The sequence below is a fragment of the Pleurodeles waltl genome, chromosome 3_1 (genome assembly GCF_031143425.1).
Source record: "Pleurodeles waltl isolate 20211129_DDA chromosome 3_1, aPleWal1.hap1.20221129, whole genome shotgun sequence".
Lineage (NCBI taxonomy): Eukaryota > Metazoa > Chordata > Amphibia > Caudata > Salamandridae > Pleurodeles > Pleurodeles waltl.
Window position 1 is genome coordinate 1,080,529,498 of NC_090440.1, and position 25,235 is coordinate 1,080,554,732.

Below are 25,235 nucleotides of genomic sequence, written 5' to 3' on the forward strand. Positions count from 1 at the left end.
ACGTTCCCACCCTTGCCCTGACGCACATACACTCACCATCCGCTCATGCAGGCCTCATCCCCCCCGTATTTTCCATCCACACCACTCCAAACAGGCATTGCCCATACAGCATGCTCACAGTGTACTCACCTGTTTGTCTGGAGGACCGTAGAGTAGTGTGCACTGGGGGAGGACCCCATCCACTAGTTTATCCAACTCCTCCGATGTGAAGGCAGGGGCCCTTTCCCCAGACACATGAGCATCGTTGCTTCCAGACTGAGGTCACAGCAGCACTTGCAGTGTAGGTCCTCTCCTGTTGAAGATCAGATATCAAGTGAGTGAACAGACAGAAAATGGCGGTCACGACCGCCGGCGTACATCGTCATTGGCTCCTGGAACCCATAGGGCCCAATGTTGACCAATGCAGGATTGTGCTGCGGTGTTCGACCGCCTACCGCGACGGTGTACAACGCCAGCGCAGTTACCTCATATCCCCTTGTCCCACATTACAGGTCAGGCAGCCGCCATTTCAGGTGGCCACATGGCATTAATTTTTAACGCGTCACACATATATAGGCCTTGCATATACACAGAGACAGGCACATAGCGTATTGACAAATGTGTGCAATAAAATTGTTTTGGACTACCTCAGTGTTGGCTGACTATGTTGCTCGCTGTTCTCATCCATAGGGAACGTCCGCGGGGGCAGGTGAGGAGATGGCGGCATCCTCCAGTGTACAGACCGCTGGTGGACCTGTCGACAATGGAAGAGAGACATGTAATAGTCACCTACAGACTTGATCGTGCCACAATCCAGGAACTGTGTGCCCAGTTGGAGCCAGACCTGATGTCAGCTATCTGCCATCCCACAGGAATCCCCCCTCTAGTGCTGGTCCTGTCAGTACTCCATTTCCTGGCAAGTGGGTCTTTTCAAACAACAGTGGCCATAGCATCAGGGATGTCCCAGCCTATGTTCTCAAACGTGTTGTCCAGAGTGTTGTCTGCCCTGCTGAAACACATGCGTAGCTACATCATGTTACCTCAGATGGAGGATTTGCCTACAGTGAAAGGTGACTTCTATGCTCTGGGACATATCCCCAACATCATAGGTGCCATTGATGGGACACATGTGGCCTTGGTCCCCCCGCAGGAGTGAACAGGTGTACAGAAACCGGAAGAGCTACCATTCAATGAATGTGCAGATGGTGTGTTTGGCCGACCAGTACATCTCCCATGTGAACGCCAAGTTTCCTGGCTCAGTGCATGACACTTGCATTCTGAGGAATAGCAGCATCCCTTATGTGATGGGGCAAGTCCAGAGGCACCGTGTGTGGCTAATAGATGAGGACAAGGACCCTATACCCTGTGAATAGTTGTCTGGGTCTGGGATTGTCCCTAAGGGTTAGTGTGTGTCTAACTGACATTTACAGGTGACACTGGTTACCCCAACCTGTCATGGTTACTGACCCCAGTGAGAAATCCTAGGCCAAGGGCATAGGAATGCTACAATGAGGCAGGCCAGGTTCCGGTGCCTCCATATGACAGGTGGTTCCCTCTACTACTCACCAAAGAAGGTGTGCCAGATCATCGTGGCCTGCTGTATGCTGCACAACTTGGCTTTGCGACGACAGGTGCCTTTTCTGCAGGAGGATGGTCCAGAAGGGGGTCTTGTGGCATCTGTGGAGCCTGTGGACAGTGAAGAAGAGGAGGCAGAAGAGGATGACATAGACAACAGAAACAATGTGATCCAGCAGTACTTCCAGTGAGACACAGGTAAGAAGACATCACTGCCTCCTACATCTGATAAAATTGTAAGACCTATCATCTGTCTGTCACTTTCACCCAGTGTATGGACCCTGAATTGTCACTTTGCCTTTCCATTTCACAGATGTGGGTTCCACTGTGTGACCTCTGGTATGTTACCTCATGGACTAGAGCTGTGTGACATAGGTATGTTGACAAATTGAATGGAGATTGGTATTTTTCTCAGTTATTGCAAATACACATTTGTGAAAGCACAGACTGACTCCAGATTGTTTTGTGATTCAAGGGTGTTTATTTAAGTGCAAAATAGTGGAGGAGGTTGTAAAATGGTCAGGGGTGATGGTGGAGGAATGTCCATGGCAGAGTCCAGTTATTTGTCTCAAAGGTGCATTGTCCAAAGGGGTATAGGAAGTGGAGCTAGGGCAGTTTAAGGATGGACAGGGTGACAAAGTGGGACAGAAGGATGACAATCAGGGTGGTCTCATTTCTTGGCGGGGGTCTTGGCATTGTTCTCTGTCATTGTCCTGGATCTCAGGGACCGCTTGCGGGGTGGTTCTCCATCTGCAGGGGGTGGGGTGCTGGTGTTGTGGTCCTGTGGCGGTGCCTCCTGTCCACTAGCGCCGGCGGAGGTGGTGGGCAGTTCATCGTCCAGGCTAGTGTCAGGGGCCCCTTGTTGTGCCACAGTGTCCCTCCTGGTGTTCACAAGGTCCTTCAGCACCCCTACAATGGTGGCCAGGGTGGTGTTGATGGACTTGAGTTCCTCCCTGAACCCCAAATACTGTTCCTCCTGCAGCCGCTGGGTCTCCTGAAACTTGGCCAGTACAGTTGCCATCGTCTCCTGGGAATGATGGTACGCTCCCATTATGTTGGAGAGGGCCTCATGGAGAGTGGGTTCCCAGGGCCTGTCCTCCACCTGTCGCACAGCAGACCTCCCAGTTCCCCAGTTTTCCTGTGCCTCTGTCCCCTGAACCGTGTGCCCACTGCCACTGCCCCCAGGTCACTGCTGTTGTTGGGGTGGTGTGTTTGCCTAGGTTCCCTGTAGTGGTGGACACACTGCGGCTTGACGTGTCCTGGGGACAGAGGTATGGGCCCGCTGGGTGGGTGCTGTGGTGGTGTTTCCTGAGGGGGGAGGCTCTGTGGTGGCCTGTGACTGTGTCAGGGGAACTGACTGTCCCGAGGTCCCAGATGGGCCAGGCTGGTCATCTAGATCCAGTAGGACAGAGAGGCACTGTGGGCCTCTTCTGTGGAGGGGGTTGACATGTCTGGAACCTCCTGTCCGGTGACGTTTGGTAGGGGTCCTACAGGGGTGTAAAGCATGATTATTGCATCTGTGTGTGCCATGGTGTGCAATGGGTGGGTGACCCTGTACCCCAGTGCTTCCATTCTTGTGTAGGACCTTGTGTGATAATTGTTTTGGGGTCTGTGTTGGTATATGTAGTGGACATGCTTTGGTGATGGGTGTCCATGCTTTGGTGTTGCATGCAGGGCTTGGTGTTGGGATGTGTGGTTTGTGATAATGGGACATATGTGAGGAGTTGGAGCGATGGGGGTGAGGGCGAGGGTGGGGGTATGTGATAGCATGCAGGTAGGGTGGGGGATATGGTAGTTAAAGATTTGAATTACCAGAGTCCATTCCTCCTGCTACTCCTGCGAGGCCCTCTGGATGCAGTATAGCCAAGACCTGCTCCTCCCATGTTGTTAGTTGTGGGGGAGGAGGTGGGGGTCCGCCGCCAGTCCTCTGAACTGCAATGTGGTGTCTTGAGACCACGGAACTTACCTTCCCCCGTAGGTCGTTCCACCTCTTCCTGATGTCATCCCCTGTTCTTGGATGCTGTCCCACTGCGTTGACCCTGAACACGATTCTGCGGCATAGCTCCATCTTCCCAGCTATGGAGGTGTGCTGCACCTGTGATCTGAATAGCTGTGGCTCTACCCAGATGATTTCCTCCACCATGACCCTGAGCTACTCCTCAGAAAACCTGGGGTGTCTTTGCTTTGCCATGGGGTGGTGTGGGTGATGTATGAGGTGGTGTATGTTGTGATGTGTGAGGGGATGTGTTTGTGTGTGTTGTGTGAGGTGCGTGGATGTTGTGTGAGTGATGGTGTTGAGTGCCTGTGGATGCTAGTTTGTTGATGGTGGTGTCTCTCTCTGGCCTTCTGTTGCTATTCTGGTTGTAAGGGTTTGTGAGTGATGTGTTTTATATTGTATTGAGTGTGGGAGTGGTGCATGTATGTGTCTCAGGTATGTGTATTTCAAATTGTCCAATGTGGTTGTGTTTTGTAAGTGTGTGTGTATTTTGAGCGTGGCGGTGTGTTCCGCCAATGGATTACCGCGGTTGAAAGACCGTCGCGTGGATTCGTGGGTCGTGATAGTGTGGGCTTATTCCTATTGGCGTGACGGTGGAGATTTTGTTATTGCCAGTTTATCACTGACCTTTGGTGTGGCGGGCTTGTGTGGGTGTCTGAATTTTGGCGGATTCTGAGCTGTGGGTCGTAATAGCTGTAGCGGAATTCTGCGGCGGTGTGTTGGCGGTCTTCTGCACAGCGGTAAGCGGCATTTACCGCCAATGTTGTAATGAGGGCCATAATGTTGTTAGATTTGCCATCTAACTTACAGTCCTTGCTCAGATGACTTTGCTAAATGCCAATGGATCTAAAGACAATAGACAATGTGCAGAGGGGACTTTGATGAGCAATGCAACATAATGAGTGTGCCATACCATTATCACAAAACAGCATTTTTCATAACCATTGTCAATGATGACATGGTCATTCAAAGATGTCCCAAGAATGGGCATTGCTATTATGTAACATTCACTTGGCCTTGATTTCTTGACCATAATCACTGTGGAGATGATGGATATTGGGCAGATGTCTATTCACATTGCCCTCCAAGATGTTATTGTGATTTCTGGTGTGCATCATGTTATGTCTGCAGACAGTATTTACATGGAATGCTTGATGTTCATTTGTCCAATGAACCTTTGTATGACATGTATTCCTCCTGCTTACTCAGGCAACATGACCACATTCCAAAAGAGGAACTTTGAAAAAAGAGCATATCCCTCATGTGAGAAAGGCGTTCAAGAGGATAGGGAAGACCTATGACCAGGAGAGCACATCAGGGTCTTGGTGTGCCTTTCCCCAAGGGCCTCCAGCCATGGAAACAGCCACCTCCACCCACCATCGACAGGGCAATACTCAGACCACAGACAGGGGTGGGCCTGCAGGGGCAGGTCCATCCACCTCCACTGCCATCACAATTGTCCTATCCACATCACAGGCCCCACCACAAGTACTTTGGGTGGATTTCGAGTGGGACATGAGGACTGAATTTGCAGACATGAAGCTACTCCTCTCAAACCTGGAGGATAAGCATGACCAGGTGTTCATCATGGTATGAAAAATCAAGGCCACTGTGATACAGAAATGAAGAGCAAGATGTCCCAAACAACAATTTACCTTCCTTCCCCTTGTATATAGCTTTTTTATAGTTGAGGTTTTAGACAGTGTTAGGTTAAGTTTTAATTGGGGTGGGTACTTTATTTGCAGTTTCTAATTTTGGGGTGTTATTGGGGGGGGCGATGTTTTAGGTCTGTGTACTTTTTTAAAAAATGCAAAAAAATTAAAACATTTTAAAAAAAATACAAACAAATATATCTTAATCTAGGCCTAGATAGTTAGTTTATGTGTAGCTGTAGTTACAGTTGTCCTTGTCTCAGATGTGTTTCAAATGGGGTAAGAGGTTGATGTCTATTGTAAGAAATGGGGTCTCTAGCTGGCAAAGGTATACACCCTTGTCCAAGTAGGGACCACAATCCTAGTCAGGGTAAGTCACATACAATCCAAATTATCCTGTGCCCACCCTCTGGTAGCCTGGCACTGAACAGTCAGGCTTAACTTAGAAGGCAATGTGTAAAGTATTTGTGCAATAAATCAGGCAATAACACAGTGAAAACACCAGAAAAATACACTACGTAAGTTTAGAAAAATATAAGATATTTATCTGAATGAATTAAGGTCAAAACAATCCAGATTTGATAAGTACACGATGGAATATCACTTTTGTAATGATAAGAAGAGTCTTAAGTCGTTAACCCCTTAGCTGCTGGGCCTTTCCCCCCCCCCAGTGCTGAGCCCTTTTTTGGCTATTTGGGGTAGTTCGCGCTTAGGCCTTGATAACCTTTTGTCCACATAAGCTAACCACGCCAAATTTGCGTCCTTTTTTTTAAACATCCTAGGGATTCTAATGGTACCCAGAGTTTGTGGTTTCCCCTGGAGGAGACCAAGAAAATATCCAAAATACAGTGAAAATTTCGTTTTTTCCAAAAAAATGGGAAAAAGGGCTGCCGAAGAAGGCTTGTGGTTTTTTCCTTGAAAATGCCATCAACAAAGGTTTTCTGGTGCCGAAATCACTATCTTCCCACCTTTCAGGAACGGGCAGACTTCGAATCAGAAAACCACATTTTTCAACACAAATTTGGCATTTTACTGGGACATACCCCATTTTTACTATTTTTGGTGCTTTCAGCCTCCTTCCAGTTAGTGACAGGAATGGGTGTGAAACCAATGCTGGATCCCGGAATGCTAAACATTTCTGAAAACTAGACAAAATTCTGAATTCAGCAAGGGGTCATTTGTGTAGATCCTACAAGGGTTTCCTACAGAAAATAACAGCTGAAATTAAAAAATATTTAAATTGAGCTGAAAACAACAGCCATTTTTCTTTATGTTTTACTCTGTAACTTTTTCCTGCGATGTCAGATTTCTGAAAGCAATATAACGTTTTGTCTGCTGGACTCTTCTGGTTGCGGGGATATAAAGGGCTTGTAGGTTCATCAAGAACCCTCGGTACCCAGAGCCAATAAATGAGCTGCACCCTGCAGTTGGTTTTCATTCTATACTGGGTATACAGCAATTCATTTGCTGAAATATGAAGAGTGAAAAATAGGTATCAAGAAAACCTTTGCATTTCCAAAATGGGCTCAAGATAAGGTTTTGAGGAGCAGTGGTTATTTGCACATCTCTGAATTCCGGGGTGCCCATACTAGCATGTGAATTGCAGGGCATTTCTCAAATAGACGTCTTTTTTACACACTCTCTTATATTTGGAAGGAAAAAATGTAGAGAAAGATAAGGGGCAATAACACTTGTTTTGCTATTCTATGTTCCCCCAAGTCTCCCGATAAAAATGATACCTCACTTGTGTGGGTAGGCCTAGCGCCCGCAACAGGAAATGCCCCAAAACACAACGTGGACACATCCCATTTTTTTGACAGAAAACAGAGCTGTTTTTTGCAAAGTGCCTAGCTGTGGATTTTGGCCTCTAGCTCAGCCGGCACCTAGGTAAACCTACCAACCCTATGCATTTTTGGAAACTAGAGACCTAGGGCAATCCAAGATGGGGTGACTTGTGGGGCTCTGACCAGGTTCTGTTACCCAGAATCCTTTGCAAACCTCAAAACGTGGCTAAAAAAACACGTTTTCCTCTCATTTCAGTGACAGAAAGTTCTGGAATCTGAGAGGAGCAACAAATTTCCTTCCACTCAGCGTTCCCCCAAGTCTCCCGATAAAAATGATACCTCACTTGTGTGGGTGGGCCTAGCGCCTGCGACAGGAAATGCCCCAAAACACAATGTGGACACATCACATTTTTTGACAGAATACAGAGCTGTTTTTTGCAAAGTGCCTACCTGTAGATTTTGGCCTCTAGGTCAGCCGGCACATAGGGAAACCTACCAAACCTGTGCATTTTTGAAAACTAGAGACCTAGGGTAATCGAAGATGGGGTGACTTGTGGGGCTCTGACCAGGTTCTGTTACCCAGAATCCTTTGCAAACCTCAAAAAGTGGCTAAAAAAACAAGTTTTCCTCACATTTCCGTGACAGAAAGTTCTGGAATCTGAGAGGAGCCACAAATTTCCTTCCACTCAGCGTTCCCCCAAGTCTCCCGATAAATATGATACCTCACTTGTGTGGGTAGGCCTGGTGCCCGCGACAGGAATAGATCACACAACAGTCAATGTTGGTCCTTATGTGAGGCAGCTGTTGACCCTGGGGTGATCCATTCCTGACGCAGGCACTAGGTGTAGGCACTCAAGTGGGGTAGTGTTTTTATCAGGACAGGGTGGTAGGAATTTTGTGGATCCCAGCATATTCCTGTAGTTTGTGTGACAGAAATGCGAGAAAAATAGAGTTCAACATTTCAGCTTTGCAGGGTATTCTGGGTAAGAAAACTTTGGGGAATCCACACAAGTCACACCTCTGTGGACTCCCCCGAATGTCTAGTTTCCAGAAATGTTTGGGTTTAGTGTGTTTCTCTATATGGCCGCCGAATCCCGGACCAAAAACACAGGCGCCTGCCTTACAAAACCAGTTTGTTTTGCCATAGATAATTTTGATGTCTCCACAATACGATTTGGGTGGTGGAACTTGGGGCTGAACAAAATTGGGGAGCTCCCAAGAGAGCACTCTCTCTCTCTCTGCTTGCCGCCGCATTCACCTGCTCTCTGGGTTGGGCTAACCCACTATTACCCAGTTGCACAAACAGCTTGCGAAGGGACAGCAGGACTGTCCTCATCACCTCCCTCATAATGTACTGGAAGAGGAGTTATCGAATGGGACTCCTCCGACTGAAAAATCACTCCCAGAGTCTGCACCATTGTCCTATCTCTCAGATGCTGTCTCAGTATCTGATGTCTCAGTCTCTGATCCTATGTCAGAGCGGTCCTCTATAACCCGAGTGCAGGCAGCAGTCATCCATCAAGATGCCATCTCTGCTATTGGCTAAACTGTTGCTCTAAAACACTAGCCTACGTAGACAGTCACAAAATCGATGGTGTGTGTGAGATACGTGCAACAGTAGAGGCCACCTTGCCTGCGCTTCTTCCCTCAATCAGCACGTTCTTTCAAGACACTCAAAGGAATAAACAGACAGCCTGCCTAGCGGTGAAATAATCACTGCATTGCTGCTCTGGAACGACGCAGCCTGGCTCCCTGAGAGGAGATCGACACAGTGCCAGCATTGCGAACGCAACTTCGATGCACAGCCCACCAGATCAATGCACCGCTGAGCCGGAACGATACAGCCCTACTTCCTGCGTGAGGATTCGATGCAGCATCTGCCCTGCGACAGAAACTCTGCCGCATCACCAACCGGATCGACGCAGCACCTGTGACTCCATCCAGCATGCCCAGGATTTTCATGGATCGTCCCTGGGCATCAAAAGACCCCGCATCACAAAGGGGATTCCGGCCTGCACACCGGAATTCGATGCAAAGTGTGTACGCCCAAAAATCCGACGCACACCTTTCATTTTCCATGCATCTCCTCCTCTGCTGTCTCTGTACGTGTAATTTTGAGCACATACCAGGTACTTTGTGCACACAAAAGACATTTGGGGGCATATTTATACTCCGTTTGCGCCGAATTTGCATCGTTTTTCTCGACGCAAATGTGACGCAAAACTAACTCCATATTTATACTTTGGCGTTAGACGCGTCTAGCGCCAAAGTTCCTGGAATTAGCGTCATTTATTTTGCGTGAACACCTTCCTTGCGTTAATGATATGCAAGGTAGGCGTTCCCGTCTTAAAAAATGACTCCGATGCTATTGCGTCGGATTTATACTCCCGGGCAAAAATGACGCCCGGGAGTGGGCGGGTCTAAAAAACCCGCTTTTGCGCCGGATTTTAGCGCCTGGGTCAGGGCAGGCGTTAAGGGACCTGTGCCCTCCCCTGCCCCCAGGGACACCCCCTGCCACCCTTGCCCACCCCAGGAGGACACCCAAGGATGGAGGACCCACCCCAGGGACATTAAGGAAAGTCCAGGTAAGTATTTTTTTTTTTTAAAAATTGTGGCATAGGGGGGCCTGATTTGTGCCCCCCTACATGCCACTATGCCCAATGACCATGCCCAGGGGACAGAAGTCCCCTGGGCATGGCCATTGGCAAGGGGGCATGACTCCTGTCTTTGCTAAGACAGGAGTCATTTCAATGGGGGATGGGCGTCGTAAAAAAATGGCGCAAATCGGGTTAAGACAATTTTTTTGCCTCAGCCTGACTTGCCCCATTTTTAGACGCCCAAACAGCATTTTTTCCTACGCCGGCGCTGCCTGGTGTACGTGTTTTTTTTTCACGCACACCAGGCAGCGCCGGTCGGCTAACTTTCTTCCCGAAAGTGGGGAAGGCCGTTTTCCCCATCGAAGCAGGAAGCGGCTGAAAGTCTGCTTCCTGCTTCGATGGGGAAAACAACTTTGTAACGTCAGCGCGCCTCGCGGCACGCTGACGTCACAAAGGGGCGGGTGGGGGGTGGGGGGGAGACACGGAATCTTCTGTGTCTCCCGGGGAAAGAAAAAATAAATAAATAAATCCTCCCTGGTGTCGGCCACTGGTCGTGACCCGCACCAGGGAGGGAGTGTGGGCGTCGGCCACTGGGCGACGCCCGCAGTAAAAAGGTTAAAAAGCATCAAGGCCCATATTTATACTTTTTGACGCAAAACTGCGCTAACGCAGTTTTGCGCCAAAAGAATTTAGCGCCGGCTAACGCCATTCTGAAGCGCCATGCGGGTGCCGTATTTATTGAATGGCGTTAGCCGGCGTTAGCCGACCGGCGCTGCCTGGTGTGCGTGAAAAAAAAACACGTACACCAGGCAGCGCCGGCGTAGGGAAAAATGCCGTTTGGGCGTCTAAAAATGGGGCAAGTCAGGCTGAGGCAAAAAAATTGTCTTAACCCGATTTGCGCCATTTTTTTACGACGCCCATCCCCCATTGAAATGACTCCTGTCTTAGCAAAGACAGGAGTCATGCCCCCTTGCCAATGGCCATGCCCAGGGGACTTTTGTCCCCTGGGCATGGTCATTGGGCATAGTGGCATGTAGGGGGGCACAAATCAGGCCCCCCTATGCCCCATTTTTTTTTTTTTTTAAATACTTACCTGGACTTTCCTTAATGTCCCTGGGGTGGGTCCCTCCATCCTTGGGTGTCCTCCTGGGGTGGGCAAGGGTGGCAGGGGGTGTCCCTGGGGGCAGGGGAGGGCACAGGTCCCTTAACGCCTGCCCTGACCCAGGCGCTAAAATCCGGCGCAAAAGCGGGTTTTTTAGGCCCGCCCACTCCCGGCCGTAATTTTTGCCCGGGAGTATAAATCCGACGCAATAGCATCGGAGTCATTTTTTAAGACGGGAACGCCTACCTTGCATATCATTAACGCAAGGAAGGTGTTCACGCAAAAAAAATGACGCTAATTCCAGGAACTTTGGCGCTAGACGAGTCTAACGCCAAAGTATAAATATGGAGTTAGTTTTGTGTCACATTTGCGTCGAAAAAAACGACGCAAATTCGGCGCAAACAGAGTATAAATATGCCCCCAAATGTCTTTTGTGTGCACAAAGTACCTGGTATGTGCTCAAAATTACACGTACAGAGACAGCAGAGGAGGAGATGCATGGAAAATGAAAGGTGTGCGTCGGATTTTTGGGCGTACACACTTTGCATCGAATTCCGGTGTGCAGGCCGGAATCCCCTTTGTGATGCGGGGTCTTTTGATGCCCAGGGACGATCCATGAAAATCCTGGGCATGCTGGATGGAGTCACAGGTGCTGCGTCGATCCGGTTGGTGATGCAGCAGAGTTTCTGTCGCAGGGCAGATGCTGCATCGAATCCTCACGCAGGAAGTCGGGCTGTATCGTTCCGGCTCAGCGGTGCATTGATCTGGTGGGCTGTGCATCGAAGTTGCTTTCGCAATGCTGGCACTGTGTCGATCTCCACTCAGGGAGCCAGGCTGTGTCGTTCCAGAGCAGCAATGCAGTGATTATTTCACCGCTAGGCAGGCTGTCTGTTTATTCCTTTGAAGAGAAGAAGTCTTTTTGGCCCTGAGATTTCAGGAAACAGTAGGCAAGCTCAATCCAAGCCCTTGGAGAGCACTTCTCAGCAGAACCAGAGGCCAGCAAGGCAGCAGGGCAACAGCAAGGCGGCAATCCTTCACAGCAAAGCAGTCCAGGTGAGTCCTTTGGGCAGCCAGGCCGCTCCTCTTGGCAGGTTGTAGGATCTGGTTCAGAGTGTCAGTCCCAGGAAGTGTCTGAGTTGGTAGGGTCAGGGACCCTTTTTACATACCCAAAAGTGCCTTTGAGGTGGGGGAGACTTCAAAGAGTGTTTTTGAAGTACACAAGGTCTCCTTTCAGTACAGGTCTGTCTGCCAGGGTCCCAGTAGGGGGTGTGGCAGTCCTTTGTGTGAGGGTACGCCACTAGCCTTTGAAATGTAAGTGTCAAGCCCCTCCACCCTTTCAGCCCAGGAAGACCCATTCAATATGCAGATGTGTGCAAGTGTGACAGAGCATCCTGTGTTTGTGGTTGTCTGGGTGAAATGCAAAAGGGAGCTGTCAACCAGCCCAAACGTGGATTGGAGACAGGCTCTACAGCACAGAAGGACTTTAAGTGCAGAGAAATGCTCACTTTCTAAAAGTGTTATTTCTAAAACAGTAATATAAATTCCAGCCTCACCAGTCAGCAGGATTTTGTATTACCATTCTGGGCATACTAAATATGACCTGTCTACTCCTTTCTGATTAGAATCTACAACTCAAACAGTATATGAGGGTACCCAACATATTAGCCTATGAAAGGAGTAGGCCTCACAGCAGTGGAAAATGAATTTAGGAGTTTTCCACTACCAGGACATATAAAACACACAGGTATATATCCTGCCTTTTACCTTTATAGCACCCTCTCCTATGGGTTACCTAAAGCCTACCTTAGGGGTGACTTATATGTAGAAAAAAGAGAGTTTAAGGCTTGACAAGTACTTTTAAATGCCAAGTCGAAGTGGCAGTGAAACTACACATACAAGCCTTGCAATGGCAGGCCTGAGACATAGTTAAGGGGCTACTTATGTGGGCGACACAACCAGTGCTGCAGGCCCACTAGTAGCATTCATTCTAAAGGTCCTGGGCACATGTATTGCACTTTACTGGGGACTTATAAGTAGATCAAATATGCCAATTGGGTATGAACCAGTGTTACATGTTTTAAGGGAGGCAGCATATGCACTTTAGCACTGGTTAGCAGTTGTAAAGTGTGCAGAATCCTAAAACCAGCAAAAACAGTGTCAAACAAAGTGGAGGGAGGCAGGCAAAAAGTTAGGGGTGGCCACCCTAAGGCTGTCAGACCTAACATCTATCATGTGCTGTTAAATGTATAGGATAAGTTAAGATAAATTAAGTTAGATAAAGTCATAAAGTATTTTAAGGTAGTGTAGGATAGGCAAGGGTTGTTAGGTTAGATAGTTTAGGTAGTATTAGTGTAAGATTAATAGTTTTATAAAAATGCTATTTTTTCATAGATTGTGGTCTCCATCATGATTTGCTGTCTAGGATTTAGCATGTCTGCAGAGGTTAGGTTTGGTACACGCATTTGGCTTTGCAAGCAGTAGCAGGCAAGGTGTACTCCTTATGTGCAAGTCCTTGTCAGGTTGGCTATGAGATCCCATCAACTATCTACAATCATCATTTAGCAATGTGAGTGACAACCTGGGTGTTAATGGATACACATCCCATTACAGGTGTTCCTGTGCATTTGCCCTGTGTTGGTAAATCATGGGACATGCATTTGTGGAATGTTGTCATTGCACTCACCCTAAATCATGGCTTTGTTACTTACACACTTATTGTGAGATTTCTGCTACTGTCCTTGCTTAGACCAGCCACTTGTGGTGTGGGTTACATCAGCTGTCACAATGACTGCATGATGCCTGTTACATTACATGCTTAGGAGCCTCAAAAAATATTTTACATCAATGTACATATCATATTCTTCAAGTATGTTCACTTACTCTGTGTGGCTTTGTCTCAGACTGAAATCCACACATATCCCTTTGGTAAGCAGTCAGTATTTTAGCTTCACACAATGCAACATGATCATGTTGTTCCTGCTTCAGAAACACATACAACACCAAGGTTGTAGTAAGTAATTTTATTTACATGTGTTACTTTACATGCAGTACTAATACACATTGCATGAGACAACACCCCCAACAGATGTATATAACCTTGGATGGCCAGATAGACTCCATGGTGGAGAACATGTCAAATGACGTGTAGTAGAGGAGTGCTTTAGTGAGGAGGATGACCACTTGCCATTAGGGAAGATTGTCCACAATGTCAGTCCACATACGTTAGAGGTCAACAGTGGGAGATTCCAATTGAGGACAGTGTCAGACGTTTTGACACTGGCATGATCTTTAGCACAGAGCAAAGGAAAAAGGAGCCATGTGCCATAAAGAAAGGCTTCCAGGCATTTTCATCCTCTGATGCATGTGGTGGCTCCCGTGACAGCGGTGTCGTAGGTGCTGAAGTAGAGGGATGCACAAACACGTCAGGGGCTGAAGATGTGGATGCTGTATCACTGCAGCTCTCATCTGTGAGAAGAGGAGCCAGCATAGCAGCAAGGAGCAGCAGGGACTGCAACACTGCAGCAATGTCACAGTGAAGGGCACCCAAGGTTTCAATGAGAGATTCCTGCTTCCGCTACATGGACTGCAAAACATTTTGTATTGGCCCAAGCCTGTTGACAACCTCACCGGTGGCACTTGGGCTGGGCATTTGCTTGTGCCTCAGCCTCATGACACCAGCAAAGTCAACCAGGGATATGGAAGATCAATTGTCCTCATTTGGACTGAGGTACCTCAGGTCTGCCTCTCGGTTACCATAGTCTTCAGCCCCCATCTGCACTGTATCTGCCAGCTCCCCCTGGACTCCTACAGCAGTTACTTGGAATGTAAGTGCTTGGTCCTGGAAGTCCAGAGCTGTGGTTTAGATGGCAGGTGGTGTATGTTTGATGTTGGGTGGATCATCCGGAGTCCCTGCAATGCTGTCTAGCCTCCCTGCAACTGCAGATGGTGTATGTATGGCACCCAGGATGTGATGGAGGGTATCCTGATAAAGAATTCAGAGCTGGTCATCCACATCATGAGAGAAGTTCAGGTCAGAGAGCTGGCCATAAGTTATGGTGTCATCCTCTGCAATGAAATGGAGGTAAGTTAATGTTAATGTTGCATTCTGCAGCACACATAGAAAATGGAGGACAACATTCATGATTGTTCAAGTTCAAGAAAGTGTCTGTTTCAGCACATAACCATTCATCCCTGAAACACTATGGTGCAAGGGTGCATGTGTTGGGGCTAGGAAGCAGTGATGGAGGAAAGTGTAGGTATGTGTTGCATTCAGGTAAATACAACGTATCCCTGCACCTTCAAAATGATGCAGCGCAGCACAGCAAGCTGGTTTATAGCACCATGTTGCATCATTTCTTCATACGCGGGGCCCTAAGTTGGTCAGTGATGTGTAGTACACCTGTTGGGCATGGGAATGGATGCACAGTTTCCCAAGATTTACATTGCAAATGGATTGTTCTCACAGACACTGTATGCCTGCTAGTGGGGATGGGCTTATGTCCTGTGTTGTTTGGCTCACTTACATTCCCCCATAACATCCTGATGTGAGTTGTTTATTTGTAGAGTGTCACACATCATATGATTCAGGCCCACAACATTGGCTACATTCAGACCTCCTCAGATTACCCATTTTAGAACCCTGGTACACAGGTAAGTGCAGCACAGTGATCCTATCCAACTCATACATACATTCTCACATGCCTACGACAGGTCAATAATGCATGTCCATATCCAGTGGTACTACATGTTATTTTGCTATATATAGCAATTGTTGTGGCCTCACCCCACATTGTCGTGGTGTTGTGATTGGTGGAAAGCTCCTACATCTGAATCCCACATCAGTGAGTCCACCCATTTCAGCCTAAGTTCCTTCATGGGTCCCATGATTAGTATTTGTTAGGTATTTCTTGGTATCCCTTTGTCAAATCTCTGTTTGGCATCCTCCAAATTGTACATGTGGCACCATGAGACATTGTTGCATCATACTACTTCCTGGCTTGTGCCACATGCTCCCAACAATCTACATGACATGTAGGTTCTGGTCCTGGTGAGTTATTTTTTTCTCTGCTTTCCCTTCCCACGTGTGCCACACATGTTGCCCACTCAGACCTAGTGGCGCATGTGTATTTGTGTAGCTATCATGCAGTACACATGTCTTTTTCCGCCTCCCCGGTATGTACAGACTCCCCGCTCAAGCCAAATGTAGTTTTACCATGAGGAGTCAGCACCTACCATTGAGAGCAGTTGCAGTGTCCCACCATGCTCACACATAATCATTAGTTTGTGCACACATGGTCCAGTGTTGTGCATTTTTTTCCATCACCCACCCTCCAATTGAATATTTGTGATGAGTTCATTTTTTATGCTGTCCCTGCCCGCCATGTCAGCTGGGTGCAATTTAGTTTCATGCAGCATACAATAGACATGTCTCTTGCCATGTCCCTATGTGTGTATGCCTCCCTTCGCCTACACCAGACCCCTCTCAGATAAGTTGTTTGTCCTGTGACACAACTATTCCATTCAGAGGGATAACATCCTAGATGTGTTTGCCTAGACCCAAGTGAGACCAAGTAGCTACATGGTGCAAGGATGCCTGCATTGGATATAGACAGCCATTTCTGTGCCATCGCTGGGAACTATACAATGATGCCTTGAATTTCAGTGAATACAAAGCATCCCTGCACTTTCTACATGATGCAGTGCAGCACAGCAAGATGGTTGGCTGTGCTGCCCTGTGTCATTTCTTGGTACATGAGGCACAAAGGGGCATATTTATACTCCGTTTGCGCCGAATTTGCGTCGTTTTTTTCGACGCAAATTCGACGCAAAACTAACTCCATATTTATACTTTGGTGTTAGACGCGTCTAGCGCCAAAGTTCATGGAGTTAGCGTAATTTTTTTGCGTGAACACCTTCCTTGCGTTAATGATATGCAAGGTAGGCGTTCCCGTCTTAAAAAATGACTCCGATGCACATGCGTCGTATTTATACTCCCGGCCAAAAATGACGCCCGGGAGTTTGCGGGTCTAAAAAACCTGCATTAGCGCCGGATATTAGCGCCTGGGTCAGGGCAGGCGTTAAGGGACCTGTGGGCTCAGAATGAGGAGGACACCCAAGGATGGAGGGACCCACCCCAGGGACATTAAGGTAAGTCCAGGTAAGTATTTTTTTATATTTTTTTTTGTGGCATAGGGGGGCCTGATTTGTGCCCCCCTACATGCCACTATGCCCAATGACCATGCCCAGGGGACAGAAGTCCCCTGGGCATGGCCATTGGGCAAGGGGGCATGACTCCTGTCTTTGCTAAGACAGGAGTCATTTCAATGGGGGATGGGCGTCGTAAAAAAATGGCGCAAATCGGGTTGTGGCGATTTTTTTGCCTCAGCCTGACTTGCACCATTTGTGGACGCCCATACGCCATTTTCCCCCTACGCCGGCGCTGCCTGGTGTACGTCGTTTTTTTCAATGCACACCAGACAGCGCCGGCGGCTAACGCCGGCTAACGCCGGCTAACGTCATTGAATAAATACGGCGCCCGCATGGCGCTTCAGAATGGCGTTAGCCGGCGCAAATTTTTTTGCAGCAAAACTGCGTTAGCGCAGTTTTGCGTCAAAAAGTATAAATATGGCCCAAAGGGCTTCATTTTTGTGGCAGATGGCACAGAGCGGCACAGCATGTATCTTGCTGCACTGCGCTGCACCATCAGGAAAGGGCAGAAATGTACCTTATCTACAAGATACAGAACATTTCCTTCCTCTCCCCCTTCAGTGGCACACAAAATGCTGCCTAGTGCCAATGCGGCATGCCTTGCACTGTGGTATCAGATACCTGCGTTGCGTGGATGATTGTTTTTGTGCAGTAAGGGACACCTTCCTGCACAAAAACAATCATGAGAGGTAAAAACTGGAAGAAATTAAGATATTTCTCCCTGTTGCCTTATTCTTATGCCACCCCTGAGGTGGTGTAGGAATGTGACGCTTTCCCAGCCTTGTAAATCTGTGAATGTGTCAGATCCCTTCAGGTTCCATGGGTGTTGTGTGGGAACACCATTGGAATGGCCATTTCACGCAGTGTTATGCGTGAAAGGTGTCCATATTTACAAAGCCATGAAAAGCAATGCAAGGTGGCTTTGGGTGGCCTTGTAAATATTGGCTGGCACACTGCGCCACCAGAGCGTCAACAAAAATGTACACTCTGGTTGCCTAGTGAGCCGATATTGCCTTGTAAATGAGGCCCAAACTGAGGTAAACCTGCACTGGTGCTGCACGTCACACAATGAAGGAAGTGAGGTGATGGTTCTGGCCTGGGATGTTCTAATTGTGTAAGGTCAGTGCACATTACATCTTTTTGCTGTTTAACCATAAGTGAGCCAACATTCTACACTATAGCCTGCAGACAGTGCATTTCAGCTCTGAGACATGGCTGCCATCCCCTTTTGACATTGCATAGTGACAATATTGACCCCCACTGTGACTACCCTGTGGTTGTTGTAGTTCATCATATCCTGCACTGTCCTGTCCTGAGACTCCTGCCACTAACTCGTCAGGGATGATGGCTGCCACCATATCCTCTGACGCATCCAACTCCTCCTGGGGTGCTGGACTTCCACCTCAAGTATACAATGCTGCTTTGTGGTTGGTGGCCAGTTTCGCCTTTGTTTTGCACTTGCAATTGTGCCATCGCATCTTACAGTCGATGACTGTCTTCTTGAACTCTGCCACACTGTTGATTTTGTTCACTGTGGACTGCCATTTGGCTTCTTTCTTCTCTAACAGCAATATGGGTGTGACGAATGTCTGTTGTTGATGCTACGTCACCTCAGTTATCAAGTTATCCTCACTGAACCATAGCTTCCTCTTCCCCTTTTCCTAGGAGACTGTCTGGACATCCTGGCTGGTACTTGGGTTGTTGGGGTTGTCCTGGGATCTCTGGTGTCCAGGGGTCTCCATTTCTGCTTCTGCAGTGTCTCCTGTTTGTATTTTTTTATGAAGCGACATCTTGCGGGTGTTTTTCTGTCATTTTTAGGTGCAAAAGTGACACTAGGCTGGCTACCCTTATATTACGTGAAGTAAATTAGATTAGCGTCACTTTTGCAGCACTAATGCCATTTTGGTTTATGACGCGGAGCGCAGGCTAGCACCATTTTGTTTATGCTGCGCCGATCCTAAAGCCATATAGCGCCATTTTGTACCTACAACGCAATCATGGCGTTAGGATCTGTCATTACACAGTATTAAAAATGTTGATGCAACACTGCGCAGCAGCATTGTTGCAGAACGTTTTGTTAATAAGGCTCAAAGTGTTAAATATCACCAAAAGTGTAGTTGGTGAACTGAACATAGATTTTCGGAAACTGTAGCTTTCACTTCAAAGCTTATTTGAACAGACAAGTGCAATCACCCTACCTAGATGGCACTGCGAAGTAAGTGCTTGCTGCTTGGGGATTTAGTAGACTTAAGTTCAACGACTAGTATGGCAAAAATAACATTTTAATCTTTCGATTTCGATAAAGGAAGTACCTACCATACATTTTGTAATAGCTACATCCTTTGTTTATTGAGCTTACAAATGGCATAAGCACTATATATGCACAATATAAAAATGAAGTAACTATTCGATAAAACCATATTAGATTTCTTTAATTGATTTCAGCTTCAAAAATTACCAATCTGGCCAATAACTAACAGAAAATGACCACAGTCGTTCTAAGGAAAACCTCAAAATGAAAAGTAAATATATTTTTTTCCAACAGCTTCCTGCTTAGAATACTTTATTGCTGAAAGCTGTGTCAACTTGTGCCTGTTTTTGTTTTTATGGCTTGCGGTGTGTTTTCTGCCCAATGCGCGTGTCAATTTTTCACTTTTCGAATTCTGCTCCATTTATAGCAGCTTTCACTAGGAAAAGAACATTTCTCTCCTAGTCATGAGCATACCCCTAGCGAACACCAATCACATTGCAGGGTGAATACTACCCTCCTGAATGGGGCTGTGGAGCAGGTGCAATGCTGTGGTGGCTAATCATTTAGTGAGGGGCATAGCCTTTCTGTTAAAGCCCAGTAAGAGGAGTCTACGGACCAACTCTGACCATAATCTTTTCAGAGCCTACCCATCTAAGCTTTGTGTTGCATGAGTGGGCGTCAGTCAGTCAGTCAGCCAAATTTCTTTATTCCGCAAAATTCCAGAAAAGTACAAAAGATTAAAACGCAGTTCCATTAAATATGAAGCAATATTCGGCAGGCATGTCTCACGTTTCCACAATACAAAAAACTACTCACAAGTAGTTATAGCAAAATTCCCATAATAATACCTAAAATACAGTAGAAATATCATGGTCAAAATAAAATCTAATACAATTACACCTTTGATTAATAAACATCTGCTTCCACCAGTTCATATTGTTTCCTAATTGCAAAGGCTGATCTAAAAAAAATTAAAACAGAATAGCAGATTTGAATTGATGGCAGTTTTTGAACATGCATCAGTGCATCTTTCTAGGAGAGAATACATAGTTTCCACAAAAAAGGCAATATAAAAGTACATCTAGGATCCGAATAAAGTGAACAGAATAAAAGAAAGTGACACGTGCTTTGCTTAGAAATAGTATCGTAAGGACAATACAGGAGTTCTTTTTGCCAGGTGCATTGCTTTGGAAAGGCCACTCTAAAGTGTATCAGATTTAATCTAAATAAAACAAGAAGGGAGTATGATGAGGAGCTCGGGTGCCAAGTTAAATAAGGTTGCATCAAAAACGTAGTTGAGATCTGGACATATGGATCAAACATTTTCAGATTCAGAGCCCCCTGTAATCTCAAATTCATAATATACTCATAATATCGTGTTTCAACCAATACCTTAGCATTTAAAGGCAGGGACTCTGGATGAGTGAACATACTCTCAATGCCTATATTCCGAAATGAAGTTTGCAGATAGGTAAACCATGGGATTCTATTAAAATTGTCCAGTTGGATGCAGTCAGTCATACAATCTTGTACCAGAATAGCCGCAGGATTAGACCAAGATTTCAACCACAATAAAAGAGTAGCAACACCAATCAAATCTTCAATGTGCCGTAATCCCAGTTCTTCATAACAAATAATATTTGCTGCATTCTTTGGTACCAGCAATAATCTATGAACAAATGTATTCTCTATGCATTGAAGAGAATCTACTTTAGTCTGGCCCCACAGACCCGCCCCATAAATAGATGCTGATACACATTTTGCATTATAAAGCCTAACAATCTGGTGAACTGGTCTAGGGCCTAGTTTGAGAGCAAAGCTAAAAATTGCTTCTGAATTTCTCACCATTTGATGGGCCTTAATAGTGAGGTGGGAATTCCATAACATGGAAGAGCTTACATGCAAACCTAAATAGCAAAAGTCTTTGACTTTGTTAATAATGTTTCCACCCATAGTAAATCGTTTAGATTTAGTATTTCGGGGGCCAACAGTCATGGCAAATGTTTTCGTAAAATTTATTTTCAGATCTAGATCTTGCATGAAAATTAAAAAGAGATCCAATAGACTTTGAAGTCCGTTAGCTGTATGGGCAATTAAGACCGCATCATCCGCATACAGAAGGACAGGAACCCATCTCAGTCCCATTCTAGGGAAATCCTTTCCATTTTTTACTAAAAAATCGTAAAGTCCATTAATATATAACAAGAATAAAAACGGTGCTAAAAGACAGCCCTGTCTAACACCTCTCCTGGAGGGAAAAGAGGAAGATCTCTCACCATGCAAACCGTACTGCACTGTAACCGTTAGATCAGTATATAATTGTTTAATTAATTCTAGAAGATTACGGTCAACCCCCAGGGATTCCATAATCAACCAGAGCTTCGCTCTATTTACCACGTCAAAGGCATTTGAGAAATCAATAAACGCCAAATGGATAGATTCTTTTCTGGCAATAACATATTTACTAAGGGTGAGGTGCAGGTTTAACGCTTATTCCACTGTACCTAAACCAGGTCTCAAACCATATTGAATTGGGGAGAGGATCTTTGCCTCCGCTGCCCATTCTTCCAGCTGGGTCAAAATCACACTCCCCAATATCTTAGCAGTGGAATCAATAAGAGAAATTGGCCTATAAGAGATTGGGGGGGTCATTCCAACTCTGGCGGGCGGCGGAGGCCGCCCGCCAGAGTTCCCCCGACAGAACACCGCTCCGCGGTCTGAAGACCGCCGCGGTGATTCTGTGTTTCCCGCTGGGCTGGCGGGCGACCGCCAGAAGGCCGCCCGCCAGCCCTGCGGGAAACCCCTTCCCACGAGGAAGCCGGCTCCGAATGGAGCCGGCGGAGTGGGAAGGTGCAACGGGTGCAGTTGCACCCGTCGCGAATTTCAGTGTCTGCTGAGCAGACACTGAAATTCTTTGTGGGGCCCTCTTATGGGGGCCCCACTACACCCCTCACCGCCATCCTGTTCCTGGCGGTCGAAACCGCCAGGAACAGGATGGCGGTGAGGGGGTCCGAATCCCCATGGCGGCGCAGCAAGCTGCGCCGCCATGGCGGATTCCCAGGGGCAGCGGAAAGTCGGCGGTACACCGCCGACTTTCCGTTTCTGGCTGCGGCTGTACCGCCGCGGTCAGAATGCCCGGCGGTGCACCGCCTGCCTGTTGGCGGTGCTACCGCCGACCCCGACCCCGGCGGTCCTTGACCGCCGGGGTCAGAATGACCCCCTGGGTCTTGCCTCTTATCCTTTGTAAAAATTGGGATAATAATGGCCAATTTCCAGGAGGGGGGAATGTTACTCTTTACTGCATTTCTCAGTACATTTGTAATTAAAGGTCCCCAGAGATCCGGCATAGACTTAAAGAGGTCAACAGCTGTAATGACCTCATGTAACACAAAAGACAAGTCTATTATATTCAAGTTAGATTCCGCAGGTCTCTTGTTACTGCTTTCTTCCCCCTCCGAAGAAATGTCACTATCAGGTTGAAAAACCCTTGTAAAATGATTCACCCAAGCCGCTTCGGGTATCAAACAATCAACCTCTTTATTATCCTGATCCATGAAATAAGGATGGTTTATCACCCTCCAAAATTGTGTAGTATCCTTCAGTTCGGTGGCTATCAAAAGCTCATCCCATGCTGTATTTCCAATTAAATTTTTCCTCTCTAACAAAACTGCCTTATAATGGCCCCTTGCCCTTCTAACTAAATCCCGGGAAAAAGGGATTGATCTGAGGGCTGTTTTTAGATCTCTATGGGCAGTAGCACAAGCAGAGTTAAACCATCGGCAAACTAGAGGGCCAAGAGGTTCTGACAGTCACCAGAGCCTCTGAAATAGCATAGCTTAAGTGCTCATATTCTGATACTAATCGTTCATGAGGTTGATGTTGCGACAGGCACATATTAATGGAATCCAATTTTGTTCAATGATTTTCTGATTGAAAATTTTGGGATCAACCTTTTCCCATTTCATACGTAGACCAGAATTTTTGTTAAAAACAACGTTCCTTCTCAATTCTCTATTAATAGGTGCTGATTTTGAGTTACAGGCATGTTTGATACATAGAGATTTATGATCACTGGCACAATGCAGTATTATCTTAAAATCAAGAATCAAATCAAAGTCAAGGGAGCTAATAAGGATATAATCGATAATACTCCCTTTGGAATTCCCCATGAATGTAGGTATTTTTTGAGTAAGTGTGCAGCCTTTTCCCTTGTGTATACAAGATCAAATTTATAAATGAAAGAATTTAAAACTTCACCTTGTTTTGTGTGAATAAAATGATTTGACGTCTCTCTATCCTCAATGGGGGTACAACACCTATGTAAAGCTTCTGGATTACATAGTGGTATATTAAAATCTCCCGCCCATATAATACTAAGCTCATTATCCTGGAGCTTATCATAGGAGTCCAAAAAATCTATTATCTCCTCAAAACTTCCCATCAGACACTCACATGGGATGTTGTTAAAAAATGTATTAGCAATATACCATTACTTCCCTCAGTCAGCAATGAAACAACCATAAAGTGTGGTGAAGACCAGATTAAAGATGCCTCAGTTTTGGGGAGTTTTAAGGAGACGAGAACCAAAAGGCCCCCACTTGCCCTTCCCGCTACGGAGGTGATTGTTGGCTAATGAACAGAGTAATAACCATCCAAATAAAAAGGGTCTATTGACCAGGTCTCCTGAAACAAATTACATCTTATGTAGATATAAATTATAACCACTCTAACTTTTTTGCCTTTGATTGGAGGCCCGCAATATTCCAGCAAGCGAATTGGTCCCATCCCCTTCCACCATTTCCTCACCAGTACTAGCCGTTAACAGGGCATAAGGGACAATATCTATCTCATCAAGCCCATACTGTGGTGAAGAAATGTCAAGCCCAATACCCTCCACAGAACCCTCCAAGATGCCCCCTATACCCTTATCCACATGTCAATCATTCTCATCTTAAGGGATCGGGATCTGTTGGTGACTGAGAAAAGAGTTATTTGACCGTGGTTGAATTTTGGCCGACCCTGAATTGCAGTAGCGTTGTGCTGCTTTAGGGCTAACACTTGGGAGGGATGGATCATAAAAATAACTAAGAGGATAAATGTGAATCCCTTCTTCCTTCCTAGTGCAATAAAACAAGGCAGCCAACAGACATTTTACTAAGCAGGGATTAGCAAAATTAATCACAACGCAGTCACCCTCGTATGCTTTTCTTGAGGGACCAACCCAATTTACTCTACGTGCCATAAGAATCTTATCATTTAAATCTCTTTGATGTCTAGATTTGGACCTTAACCAATGAGCACACTTCCTCATTAGTGCCTGGGTGTCTTCATTATGACAAGGAACTCGGTGGGGCACATTTGCTAAAACCAAAATGTACGGCATACAGTCAGGTGGGAGTTGCAATGGCTTTTCTCTGATGGAATTAGAATTCTAATGAGGAGCAGATGAAAGACCTGGGTAAAATCCCTTTCCAGACTCCAGAGAAGGACTGAGCTCCGTAAGCTTCGCACATGGGGGTCCGGTTAATGGTTGGGTGTGAGGTGAAACCTGGTAATTTAGAGGAAGATTGTGCAGGACTTCTCTCCTTTCCATCACAGCCTCCTCCGTTTAAGGGTTATCAGTATTAATTGCTCTTAAAACTGATAGAGAAATCATCCTAATCATACTAGAATGAAGATGATCCAGTTTTTTAGGTACCAGGGTAACAATTTTTCTCCTCCAAAGCTGCACAGAATGGTTTAAGTATAGAATCAATTGTATGTAATGTCATCCTGTAGGACTTCCTTCTCTCTATTATTGGTTATGGGGATATCCGATGTCATATCAGGAGCAACCAAATGACAAACAGAGTCTTTCAGAAGTGAATGAGATTTCCTCCTAGCCCCTGAATCATCTTTGGTATTTTTGGAACGGCCTCCCGCTTTTCTCTTTTTCAATGGTGAGGGTGCTGCAGAAGGGCAATCGGTGTTGGGATCTTTGTGTACACTTAGGGAATGCAAGCAGGGAACTTCCGTGCCAGGCTGGGGGGTATTGGTAATAGTAGCTAACAAAAGGCCCTGTACCCCTAGATTAAACTTAACAAGCACAGTAG